The sequence below is a fragment of the Muntiacus reevesi genome, chromosome 2 (assembly GCF_963930625.1).
Source record: "Muntiacus reevesi chromosome 2, mMunRee1.1, whole genome shotgun sequence".
Taxonomy (NCBI): Eukaryota; Metazoa; Chordata; class Mammalia; order Artiodactyla; family Cervidae; genus Muntiacus; species Muntiacus reevesi.
The window spans coordinates 26,441,364-26,455,007 of NC_089250.1; the positions used below are offsets into that span (position 1 = coordinate 26,441,364).

The 13,644-nt window shown below is 42.5% G+C and overlaps 1 long non-coding RNA gene across 1 annotated transcript in view; it reads left to right on the forward strand.

The window, feature by feature from the left end:
• The first annotated feature begins 10,365 nt into the window (after nucleotides 1–10,365).
• LOC136157805 (uncharacterized) overlaps nucleotides 10,366–13,644 on the forward strand; it is a 71,171-nt gene continuing 67,892 nt past the window's right edge. The window contains exons 1-2 of the long non-coding RNA XR_010661279.1: nucleotides 10,366–10,487; nucleotides 11,976–12,095. This is a non-coding gene — a long non-coding RNA (uncharacterized lncRNA). The remainder of the gene's footprint in view (nucleotides 10,488–11,975; nucleotides 12,096–13,644) is intronic.

Sequence of the window (13,644 nt, forward strand, 5' to 3'; positions counted from 1 at the left end):
TTGATCTGTCTGACCTCACGAAGTTCCAGAGATCTTGTGCCTCTTTTAATGCATGTTTCACTTACCATGTTTCTCTAGTAAAGTTTACTTTATTTCACTCTTTTAACTAGACTGTTGACAAAGTATTTGAGGGTGATTTGACCTTAACATACCTGGAAAATATCTTAAAATATCTAGAAACAATAAATATGTGTTCACTGAAGAAGGTCACTTCAAGAGGTTGCTTGTGTAAACTATGCTCTGTTTTAAGAAAATTTTGAGGGCAAAAAACAGGGATTTATACATCTGAACACACGTATCAAGAATGTGATCATCTGTTTTATAAAATTCTTCACCTCAACAAAAATTTAAAGGAGATATAGCACAGGTTTTATTAAAAAAAAAAAAAAAACCACACCCAGAGGACTTCAAATGTGAAATGGGTGGGTTTATTTACAGAAAATCCCATTACAGGTGAAAGAAATGCTGTAGCACCAGGCACCATGAGTGTGCACCCTTAGAATATCTAGTGACAGTGTTTACAGCATGTCCCCACATTCCAACACTAACATCTGACAAAACTGAAACAGCATTTTATGACCTGAAGTCATAAAGCCATCTTTTAGATGACTGCTTGTATCAATAATACCACATTCCTATCTGACTCCTGACACATTCAGCTTGAATTATCTAGGTATTTAGATACCCAGTGATGATTTTTATCCATCATTTTGGCTTTTTTGGCATATTTTATTTTTTAAAAATTATGTTTTTTAAAATTATGGTTATATATATATATATATATATATATATATATATATATAAAACATAGGGCTTCCCAGGTGATGCTAGTGGTAAAGAACCCACTTGCCAATGCAGGAGATGTAAGAGATGTGGGTTTCACCACTGGGTTGGGGAGATCCTCTGGAGGAGGGCAAGGCAACCCACTCCAGTATTCTTGCCTGGAGAATCCCATGGACAGAGGAGTTTGGCAGACTATAGTCCATAGGGTCTCAAACAGTTTGACGTGACTGAAGTAACTTAGCATCCACGCATATATAACATAACATTTAGAAGTTTAACTATTTCTATGTATACAGTTCATTTCCACCCATCATTTTGGCCTTCACCTGACTCGGTGATGTGGTGACTTATATCTACCACTCGCACATTTGTGAAGACAAACCTACCAAGCTTTTCTCCTCTCCTTTCTCCCTCTGTCACTGCCAGTCAAGGTATTTTCTCTCTCTCTCTCTCTTTTTATTTTTCTTTTCTTTTTATGGCTTAGACAACTTTGATAGTCTCTTCTATCTTTTTGATTCCATTCATTTCCCCTTAGTATAACCAGGTAATGCTTTTCGGCTACAGGTGATAGAAATACTTGTCCTAAACTGACTTCAGTTCAATTCAGTTCAGTTACTCAGTCGTGTCCGACTCTTTGAGACCCCATGGATTGCAGCACACCAGGCTTCCCTGTCCATCACCAACTCCCAAAGCTTGCTCAAACTCAAGTCCATCGAGTCAGTGATGCCATCCAACCATCCTCTGTCATCCCCTTCTCCTCCTGCCTTCACTGTTTTCCAGTATCAGGGTCTTTTCCAAGGAGTCAGTGCTTTGCAACAGGTGGCCAAAGTGTTGAGAGTTTCAGCTTCAGCATCAGTCCTTCCAATGAATATTCAGGACTGATTTCCTTTAGGATGGACTGGTTGGATCTCCATGCAGTCCAAGGGACTCTCAAGAGTCTTCTCCAATACCACAGTTCAAAAGCATCAATTCTTCAGTGCTCATCTTTCTTTATGGTCCAACTCTCACATCTATACATGACTACTGGAAAAACCATAGCTTTGACTAAACTGACTTACACAAAGAAAAACATATTGTATCAAATAACTGGGAGTTCATAGGTAGAGCTGACTCAAAGCATAGCATCACCAGTGCTGAACCACGACGGGAAAAACTATGACCTTCCACTTTCCACCTTCTTAGGATCAGCTTTATTATGGTGACATCTGTTGTGACTCATGCGATGTAAATCACATGTTAGAGAGAGAGAGAGAAAGCTCTTGCCAATTACTGGGCCAAGAACAGTGGTCAAGGCAATGTCAAATGCCGACTGGCTTAGACTAATCGTGATTACCCTCGACTGATCGTCCTCTAAATATGGGGATGGAGTAGTACATAGTTTCCACAGGAATCACATAGCATACTCAATTTCAAAAGGATTAAATAAGGGCAGGAGGAGAAGGGGATGACAGAGATGGCTGGATAGCATCATTGAACTCAATGGACATGAGTCTGAGGAAACTCTGGGAAATGGTGAAGGACAGGGAAGCCTGGCATGCAGCAGTCCAAAGAGTTGGACACAATTGAGTGAATGAGCAACAACAAAAAGGGGGCAAATTACTAAGTTGTGTGTAGGGTTAAGGAGGCCAATAAAGAATGGCGAAGCTCCCAGGGACTAGTAATTATGGGAAGATGGTGCCACCCCTGAGTCTGAGGTCCACAGAGGGAGCTGTGTCACTGAAACAAAATGAGTCATAGTCATGGGCAAGCCCTGCAGGTGGGAGCTGGGGCCAGGAGGAAACCCAGCTGGGATGCCACCTAAGGCTGACCCCACATAGGAAGGAGCCCAAGGGCAAGGAAGGCCTGGTGAGAGGGGCAAGGGGTGGGGGGATGGGGTCAGGGTGTGATTATTTCTGGAAGGATCAATGCAGCCTAAGCATCACATCAATGGAACAAAATCTGTTAGGAATAAGGAAGTGGGGATGTAGGAGGAGGTGGCACCCTCTATGTCCAAAGCAGCCCCAAATCCATTCTCCACCCCTGGGGCAGGGGGACCATCTAAAAGGCAAATGTAGCCCAGTCGATACCCTGCTTTGAATCTTTTTTCAATTTTTAGTGTCACCCAGTGGCAGTTGGGATCTTAGTTCCCTGACACGCCCCCTTAGTCCATTACATGCCCCCTACCAAGGAAATGTGGAGTCTTAAACCACTGAACCTCAAGGAAAGTCCATTTGCCTGCTTTTAAATCTCCCCAAGCGCTCCCCTCCCCTTTTATTATAAAGATCTCAGTGTGTATGCCAGGGCGAGAAGTTCCAAATCCACCTTCCCCTCCAGTCTCCCTGCCACCTCTTCCCCTGATGGGTCTGAGCTCCAGACAGTGGATCCCTTCAGCTTTCTTCTCCCAGATGAGCTTGTCTGTGACCTTTGCTTCTTCTCAAAGCCACTCACCTGCTGTTCCCTTCAGATGGGTAACTGGGTGACTTTTGCCTCCTGCCCTTTCCAGGAGACTGTGAGCCCCTCCAGGGCAAGGCTTGGACCTCCTTCCTCTATGGAGGAGGATCTGTGGGATGACTTCCCACCTAAACGAATATTCAGCAACCTTTATCACCATCCAGGAGACCATTGCCTGGGGCTAAGCCCTTGGTCTACATCTCAGGACCTTGACTGAATCTCTGAACTTTTTGAGCCTATTTCCTCATTTAAAGAATAGAGATTAAAACATAACTTTTGGGATGTTCTGAGGCACCAACATCATACTTTGGCCACCTGATGTGAAGAACTGACTCATTGAAAAGACCCTGATGCTGGGAAAGGTTGAAGGCGGGAGGAGAAGGGGATGACAGAGGATGAGATGGTTGGATGGCCTCACCGACTCGATGGACACAAGTTTGAGTAAGCTCTAGGAGTTGGTGATGGACAGGGAAGCCTGGCGTGCTGCAGTCCATGGGGTCGAAAAGAGTTGGACACGACTGAGAGACTGAACTGACTGATTGACTGAGGCACAAATGTAATAATTGTAAGTCTTCTGGTACCTGCTGCCAGGTTCCTAATTTTTCCCACCATCTAGTCCCCATGCTGTGCTTAGTCACTCAGTCATGTCCAACTCTTTGTGACCCGATGGACATGCCAGGCTGCTCTGTCCATGGGGATTCTCCAGGCAAGAATACTGGAGTGGGTTGCCATAACTTTCTCCAGGAGATCTTCCCAACCCAGGGATTGAACCAGGGTCTCCTGCATTGCAGACAGATTCTTTACCAACTGAGAGTTATCAGGGAAGCCCCAGTTCAGTGTTCCTTGCAATCTTTTAGTCTAGCCTGCCTTTCATGCCTAGGCCAAGGCCTTGACCTTGGCTCCACCACAGCCCTGCCTCTCAGCCCCTGAGCCTTCTGGAGAGGGTTCACCTGATCTAAGCCCCCGTCATGGACACCCAGGTTACACTTCACCTTCTTTCTCTGAGCTCCAGCTAAACTTAGGCTCACACTTCAGGGAATGAGGTCAGAAAAACTGCTTGGAAATTGTAGACAATGGGGCTTCCCTGGCAGACCACTGGTTGAGACTTTGCCTTCCAATGCAGGGGATGCGGGTTCGATCCCTGTCTGGGGAGCTAAGATTACTCATGTATCCTGGCCAAAATAAAACAAAACAAACATGAAACAGAAGCAGTATTATAACAAATTCAATAAATACTTAAAGAAAAAAAAAAGAAACTGTAGATAAAACAAAGAGGACTCTTTAGCAGAGGTGAGATGTTACTTGACCTCCAATCTAGTTCTAACACTTCTAGAAACAAAGGACAATGAGTCTCAAGTCAAGACATTTTAAAAAACTACTGCTTTTACCAAGCAGTGACAAAGGCTGTTACTATCCTGTGTGTTAATTTCAGTTGGACATTTTACCACCATCACTGGAGAAACCAGAGTCAGGGACCTATTATTTATCTTCATAGTGGCCAAGAGCTGGCTGGTGCCATTCCCACGGGGTCAGCATCCCCTCCCCTAGCCTTCTTCCAGCAGGGGTGCAATCTGCCCCTCTCCCCATTATTGTCAAATCATCCACTGGCCTTCTTTGATCTTGCCTGTGGCACAGAAATAACTCTATTTAGGGTCTGTCAATCTGTATAAGATTTATCGTAAAATGGATGTGGCATACAACGAAAAGTTGCATTCTGCTGCAGTCTAAGATTTAGAAAATGGAGCAGAAATAAAAGATTCCAAAAGTATGAAATATTTGAATTGAATAAGGCCTTCTCCTCTGACCCCATCTCCCCTCCTCCTCAACCCCCCTCCTTCACCCCAAGCCTTCCAACACAAAACGGAGCAGCAGTCCAAGCTGGCCTTGTCAGGCAGCCGTACTGACTCCAGGAGGGCTGCATAATGCATTTACATAATTGCACAAATTAGAGATACCTCGGAATGAAAGGTTTCCTGGTGCTTTTTCTCTGCCCTTTCATTTGCTGGTTGCAAAATTACCAGCTCTCCCGTGGCGCTGCAGGCTCTCCTCTCGCGGGTGGAGGAGCCCTGCGTGGCTGGGTCTGCAAAGGGCCACCAGGCGACCCACCTGCACTGCGCGTGTGCAGGTGACTCCCGGGCCAGGCGCTCGCCCTCTCTGGACCTCCGCCCTCACCTCCAGGGTCTGCAAAATGAGAGTCCCGGTCAGGTGGAGTTCCTGGACACGTGTTTAGGAGAGAGCTTGTCTTTCCCACCTTAGATTACAAACTGCCCTCTAAAAAGTTCTGGGAGGGACGTCCTTGGCGGTCCACTTCTTTCTCTTAGGTCTGATAGCTTTTGTGGAGCAGCTGGGAGTGATTTTCTATGTAGAACAGACCGGGTGATTCTGAATGAAGAATCCAATAAAGACCTCAGAGAGGAGGGTTGGAAATAAGAATGAAGAGATTTGGGGAGTTCGCTGGTGGTCCAGGGGTTAAGACTCTACCTTCCAAGGTAGGGGGTGCTGGTTTGATCCCCAGTCTGGGAATTAAAATCCCACATGCCTCTTGACCAAAAAACCCAGAAACATAAAGCAGACACAGTATTGTAACAAATTCAATGAAGACTTTTAAAAATGGTCCATGTTTAAAAAAATCTTAAAAAAATAGTGAAGTGATTTTAATGTATGAAATATAGGCAAACAACAAAGCCCTACTGTATAACACAAGGAACTATATTCAATATACTGTAATAACCTACAATGGAAAAGAATATATAATACTAAGTCATTTGCTGTATGCCTGAAGCTAACACAACATTGTAAATAAACTATGCTTCAAAAATAATACAGAAGAAAGGAAAGAAATTGAAGGTCAGAGAAGTGAAGTGATTTGCCCAGGATTACTCAATTAAATACGTATCAGAATTAGTTCTCTGTTTCTTCCATTATTCCACAGCAATCCATGTCTCCCAAACTAATTATTCTACCAACATCCACTGCCAAGTTTTCTATCGTAGTTTACTTCCTCTGACCATACTTTTAGCCAATGGGCCTAGACAAAAATAAGAGAATTAATAGGATATAAAATTGCAGGGCAGGTTTGCATAACATTAGAAGTAAGATACAGCCAAAGGTTATAACTAAATGAAATTCATGACCCTTTTAAACCATCTTTTTCTCCTTTATATATATATATATATATATATATATATATATTTTTTTTTTTTTTTAAGTAGAAATGGGTGAGTAAATCTCTAGCTTCTGTGCTCACTACTACAGAAGTTAAAATCAATGGAACTTTAGTGTAATTAAAAATTAAAATGACCTCAGTGTTTTTCATGGAAATAAAAAGACCTCATGAATAAAGAATTACTATTATGCAAAAAATAAAGGAGAAAGCGGTTTTCATTCAGTAGACATTGCTCTACACTCTGGGGACAAAAACAGCCCCCAACCATTGATGGGCATCATCTCTCAGCATTAGAAGGTCCAGGCTGAATTCCCTTTTTAATGAGAAAATGATCTTGAATGGGGGAAAAGAGGGCTGTGAAGGAGCTTATTGGGTTGGCCAAAAAGTTCGTTTGAATTTTTTGTGACACATGGCTGGAAAACTCGACTGAACTTTTTGGTCCACCCAGTGCATTGCTCACAGGAGCCCGGTGGAGAGAAAAGACTGGGAAGAGAAGGAGTCTCCTCTACCAAGAAGAGCTATCAGCTCAGATGTTTTCAGAGGCTGGAAAATGGCAGTGATGAGAGGCTCTTGGTAAGACATCTCCCACCCAGAACAGACAGCATCCTGTGTCCAATAGAGAAGCAGGCAAGGAACCTGACTAGAGAGCAGTTTATACCTGATTCACAGGCACAGCCTTTATGAAGACAGTTTAATGAGAATGGCTTGGAGAAGGTGGGGCCATGGTTACAGGCTGTAACCCTGAGATAGTGCGGCAGACACCCTGTTAATAGTAGGTAACTCTGTTGACTTAAGCCCAGGGTCAAGCCTGTTGCTCTTGTTTCAGAGCACAGTGCTTCTGACTTACAAGAGCTGCCTTTACCTCGCAGTTATATAAGCTATTTTCTTTCGTTGTTCCTTGATTTGGGTGGACCTGATTTATGACCAGAAAACTGAAAAAATACCCAGCTAAATTCATGCAAAGATCTACCTTTTAACATTGTGCAGCTGCCTCTTTGTTTTCTCAGACTCTAGAATTTGGTAGTCATGTCCAGCAGAGGAAATTCACTATCGGCTTGAATGACAGACAGTCTCCCTTAGTCTCCGTTTGGGTTTGTAGTTGATTCATGACCTCATGTATAGGGAAATCCTTTCTCAATCTATCAAGTCACTGCAGACTTTTCTCATAGCAAAATGAAGGCAGCAGAGCTATCGGATTCCGCTGGTTTTTCACAGAGATTTCCAGCAAGTGGCTTGCATTTTCTCACCAGATCTAACTTCACACCTGGGTTGGTTTAGAAGCTGTTTTCTCAGGCCATGATCAGATGATCTCTATGATACCATGAGCAGATGCTTGCTGTGATGATCCCACGAGGTGACGTCTTCTGGTTCTACCCTTTAGCTCTGGGGTCCCACCTCCTAGTACTCTCAGACACCCCCACTCCTGCATTCCCCACTCAGCCCTCCTCCTTTGCAAGGAGCAGAATTAGGGGAAACAAAAATTACTCCTTCATTAGGAAAAAGAGGTCTTTTTTTTTTTAATTTTTTTTATTAGTTGGAGGCTAATTACTTCACAACATTTCAGTGGGTTTTGTCATATATTGACATGAATCAGCTATAGAGTTACACAAAAAGAGGTCTTAAACTGAAGGGTCACGGGTGAAGGAGAAGAGGACAAAGACCCTCGAGGCATCAAAAACTTTAGGCTCTGGGGTGGACCACTTGGAGGAAATAGATGCTCAGAGTCACAGATCTAATGCAATGCAGGAAAGCAAGTAACTCCAATTCCTGGCTTTTCCACTCCCTTCCTTTTACCTTTTTCTTCTCTCTCTCTTCCTCCCTTTCCCACTTGTTAAATGCGCTTGATGTTCACAAGGTCTCCGAGAAGAGTGCATGTAATTTTTTTTTTTAATCTGTGTTCTGCAAACAGAGGTCCAGTTATGCATTTTTGTCAGCATTTTCCTTCTCTGCACAAGTTGAGCATCTGTCATCCTGTCACTTATTTGTGGATTTATTTGTGCATTTCAGATACTAAGCACATATTTTGTTCCAGTTCTAGTGCTTTAAAACAATGTGAGCTAAGATTTACTATTCTATTAGCAGGCCCTGTACTAAGTGTTTAATAAGCTGAATACATTCACTGAAAGGCCCCGACAGCTTATTCCTGCCTGTTTTCCAGATGCAATTTGGGGTTTAAAGGACATAAATAACTCGTCCTCAAGCAGCAGACCCCGGGTTTACACACAGCAGCTTGATGACAGACTCGAACTGTGATCTGTGTTTCCTCTTTCTAGGCCACTGGTTTTCAAACTTTAGCTCCATTGAAATGACCAGAAGGGCTTTTTTAAGCACAATTTTCTGGGCCCCACTCCTAAAGTTTCTGATTCTTAAGGCTGATAATTTGCATTTCTAACATGTTCCCAGATGGTATTAGTGAGACCCCTATATTGAGAAATGCAGATCCAGTCCCCATGTGTGCCCCCATCCCTGTGTTTCCAGTTGCTTTAGGAAAGATGAAATGTGAGATTGCTATTAATTTGTAGCTGGCTTATACTGCACCCATCAGTGGAGGAGCCGGGAGGCCACAGTGCTGCTTCTCCTGAACTGAATCTGTATCTGTGATAGCGTCTCAGCTTTTAGTCTTCCCTTAGTGCTTCAGAGGAGGAAGCTGTTCTGAATTGAGGTGCTGGTTGTTCCCAGTGGCTGGCTGAAGACAACATTTCCTGTAACTTGGGATGTCCCAGTGTGTGGGAGTGGAAGTCTTACAAACAACATAGCACAGAGTCATCCCCCAAGTCATTTCTGCTCAATCTACTGGGTCAGAGTCTAACCAATCTAGAGCACCATTCTGAATCTTGAAAGCAGATAGTAAAAACAGCAGCTGTACTGAGACTGTTTATTTACTTAATCCCTCATGTAAACACAGTGACAATGACGGATCATCACTTGGCTTGTCAACATGACCGAGCTCCAGCAGGGATCTTGTCCTCATGTGAGCCCACTGGCCTTTTCCTGTGTCCGCAAACAGTGGCAAAGAGGAAACAGAAGGGAACTATGAGTGAGGAAATGGTGTTGAGTTGCAAAACAAGGATAAAACAATCGGTGCTACAATTCCCAGGATAAACAGGACCCTGCCGGGTTGCGGAGTTCCAAATCCTAGCAGGACAGTTCCAGTCTCTGGCACCGAGGGTATGCCCTTTTTGCAGCCTTGGACTTGTCGTGCCCCTAAGGAAGCTATTTACAGTTTTGCACAGTGGGACAGTTTTATGAGCCAGCCCACTCATTTTTATGAGGGTCCCCAGGGTAAAGCAGTTCTACAATCTTACACCAGCGCACCGACATCAGCTCAGTACAAACAATATAAAGTAGGCCATCCAGGCCTGTAAAACAGGCACTGCCAAGCGGTTGTGATTTAAGTTCAGTTCAGCGGTGACCTGGCTCATTACGATAAGATAGAGGAATGAATAGAGCCTACGCAGAGAGAAAGAGCGAGTGAGTGGGAAATAAATAATTCACTGGGCTCCTTCCAGAGGCTGTAAGTTGAAGGGACTGAAATCCTGATATCAAAAAAGGACCCAAACTCCATCACTAGGATGGTCTTTCAAATGACTTTTCAGATTTGTTGGCTGAAGGAAATGACACCACCTTCAGCCAAATATTTGGTCAGCACTCCATCATCAACGCAAGAAGGCTTTCAGGTCTTAATATGGCTTTCTGTGATAAACCAACTTTTCCCCAGTGAAACTGTCGAGCACTGAGGTCTCTGGCTGTGCTTGTATTTACAAATGAGTGTGCTAAGCTTTGACTTCATAAGAAGACAGGGTTAATTATGAACCAGACTATGGATGTGAAATTTATCAGCAGGCTAAGTAGCTGGTGACTGCCCCAATCAGAGTCAGCTTCCAGGAAATGAAACGGGACTTATTTACATTTAGAGTGATGCCCAGCTTCTTAATCACCTCAAAGCATTTAAAAATTAACTTTCCTACTAGCAGCTCAAGAGGCATAATGAACTCTGGGAGGGCGTTGGCTGCTCTGGTTCCCTTCTCCTCTGGAGCACCCTATTCATTATTTCAGTCTGTGTTCTTTGCCTGTGTCTTTTTGTTAAAACTTGGAAACTTTCTGTTTGGTAAGTCTCCCGATAAAGCCGTTTTCTACAACCTCACCAGAATTGCTAATGATCACTGGGATAACTGAGAGTATGGTTACAATAAGAGACAGGAATCATTCTGCTGAACTTCCTTTTATATGAAATGTTTCAGCTAAATAGGTCAATTACCAAAAGACTATTATGGATTGCATGTGCTGGACAAGAGGGGTGAGCCAACTCCCCAAGAACTTCTCACATGGCCGTGTGGTCCCTTTTAATTTTTAATTTTTTTGCTTTTGTAAAAGATTTGTGGTAAATCTGCTTAAAAATTTTTTCTATTTTATCTTAGTGTATGGTTGACTGCAATGTTGTGTTAGTTTCAGGTGCAGAGCAAAGAGGTTCCGTTATGCATATATCCATTCTTTTTCAGATACTTTCCCCATGTAGGTTGTTACAGAATATTGAGTAGAGTTCCCTGTGCCATACAGTGTGAGCTTACTGAGTATTTTATATATAGCAGTGTGCATATGTTAATCCCAAACTCCTCATTTATCCTTCCCTCTCCTTTTCCTCTTTGGTAACCTTAGGTTTATTTTTGAAGTCTGTGAGTCTGTTTTTTTAGATCAATCCATTTGTATCATTTGTATCAAGACCCCAGGCATTTCTCACATGCCCCTGTGGTCCCTTTTAAATGAACACTAGTATTGACTGAATAAATTGTGGGTTAGAAGTTACCAGTCCACAACAATGGCCAGGACAGCTGGGATGGGAGATGCCTATATAAATGGCCATTTCCATCACATGTTAGTTTAACACAATCTACAATTCAACTTAAAATGTTTATGGTTTAGACCTGCAGTCTCTATTTCATAATTTTGAAATCAACAGAGGAAGTTATGATTTGCTGGTGGAAACTGAGTGATGGTAATACATCCCTGGCCCTCCTCAAAAGAGCTGTTGGAAAGATTCCCAAGATTTTTGTCAATTTAGAGGGGCTGTGCAAACATAAGATATTTCAATATTCCATTATTCACTTCCATTATTTAATATATTAACATGTTTATCCACTATTTGTTTTCAGTTTTAAAAACTGAAACTGTATAAAATATCATCCCTTTCAAATCATTATTTTTCCTTTTTATGTAATAATCTGAAATGCAAAAACCTTATTTTAAAGAAAACTTTTGTTTTCTAGAATAAGTTAACAACAACAAAAAATTGGATCTAAACAAGGCATGATCAGAGAGACTTTTTGGTTATGGGGAAAGAAAGAAATATTTGCATGTAAAGGGTTTGTGTGCTTTCCATTTAGAAATCCAACATGGTATGAATTTGGGTAAAAATGAGGCTCCTCATTCTTGATAATTACAACAGTTAAGAGGCAAGCCGGGTAGGTTCCTGGAGCTTCAAGGTTGACCACAGAGGCTGGTTTACCTAATATGGTGAAAGGAGGGATACTCAGGCTCTTAGCGGCTATTCTTCAACAATGAGCAGAAGCCAGTGACTCAGGATCTGTGTCTTTATTAGAAGCAGAACGTCCTGTACCTACAGTTAGTTCAGAATGTGCAGATTCTGCTGGAGGAAGATTGGCGGCTACACCTCTTGGGCTTTCCCATAACAAGATGTTCATCTCTGGAGGCTATCCTGGTGAGTCAAGGCGTACATAAATCCATTCTAATTAAATATGCTACTCTCCAGGGGGAGATGCCTTCATTAGAGGGCTTATTTCAGGGGAATATAGATATGTGCATATCTATATTTTAGTGATAGACACCAGTGTCTGTTTGCAAGCAAGCGGCTCTACCCTCCCCCCTCCCTTCCCTCTCATCTTCCATCTTGATATCTGGAGACTCACACAAAACAAATCCCCTGGGATCGGACATACTTGCAAATACGTGAAGTTAAACCCTTCTCAGACACATGTGTCTTTCCATTAGGAGTACAATGAGAAGCTTCCTACAACTCTGCATTTGATGGTGCCATCTCTAATGGAAGCACCTGGCCCAATTAGGGCTTCATGAGTGCTTTCTGATGATCAAGATAATGAGCGCTCACGGCCACAACCCAGAAGCATTGCTTTTTTATTTTTCTAAAATATAATCCAAAGAAGAAAAGCAAACCTACAAGTTAGTAGGTCAAAATATTGTACTCCTCTTGCTTTTTTTTTTTTAAAATTAACTAATTTATTTCTATCTGTGTTTGGTCTTAGTTGCAGCACATGAGATCTTCCATTGTAGCAAGTGGTCTTCTCTCTAGTTTCAAGGCATGGGTTTAGTTGCCCTGCAGCCTGTGGGATCTTAGTTCTGACCAGGGATTGAATCTGCATCTTTTGCATTGGAATACAGATTCTTCTTAACTACTGGACCACCAGGGGAGTCCCCCCCTTGCTTATTTATAAAAATAAAATCACTGTCAAATCTTAAAGAAAAAGTTATACTCACAGCCCAGATTGACTCATTAACTGGACTCTGCTTCAGAAATAGAGGTGATAAGAGAAGATTCCAGAAGCACAGAACATGTTGGAGAAGAGTTTTGACTCCTTCCTTATTGATCTCCAGAGCCACACAGAAACGAAAGCAGGATCCTGGGCAAAATGTGACACAGATGTTGGGGTCAGAAGAGTTTCCTTCTTACCTTTGTAATGTGATGAGTCACAAGACCTTTGTAAAGTACTGTCAGTCTCAGCTTCTAACTCAGGGATTTAATCACTGTAGGATACAAGGTACCAGATAAGACAGAGAAATGAACCAAGCACATTAAAACATTTTTTTTTTTTTTTTTTTTGGCAGCACTGGGTGGCATGTGGGGCCTCAGTTCTTCAACCAGGGATCAAACCCATGCCTCCTGCAGTGGAAGCACAGAATCTTAACCACTGAACCACCAAGAAATTCCCTAAACAATTTCTACATGGAATCCTATTCATAAAACTTTTGAGCTGCTTATCTCATTTAGCACAATGCCCTCATTGTGCTAGATCCATTCATGCTGTTGCAAATAGCGTAATTTCAGGAATTATGTATCATATTTTTTTTTATCCATGCATCCACAGAGGGACACCTAGGTTACTTTCATATCTTGGCTATTGTAAATAATGCTGCCGTGAACATGCAGGTGCAGATATCTTTCCCAGATAGTGATTTCGTCTTAGGATAAATACCCAGAAGTGAAATTGCTGAATCATATTGTTGCTCTATTT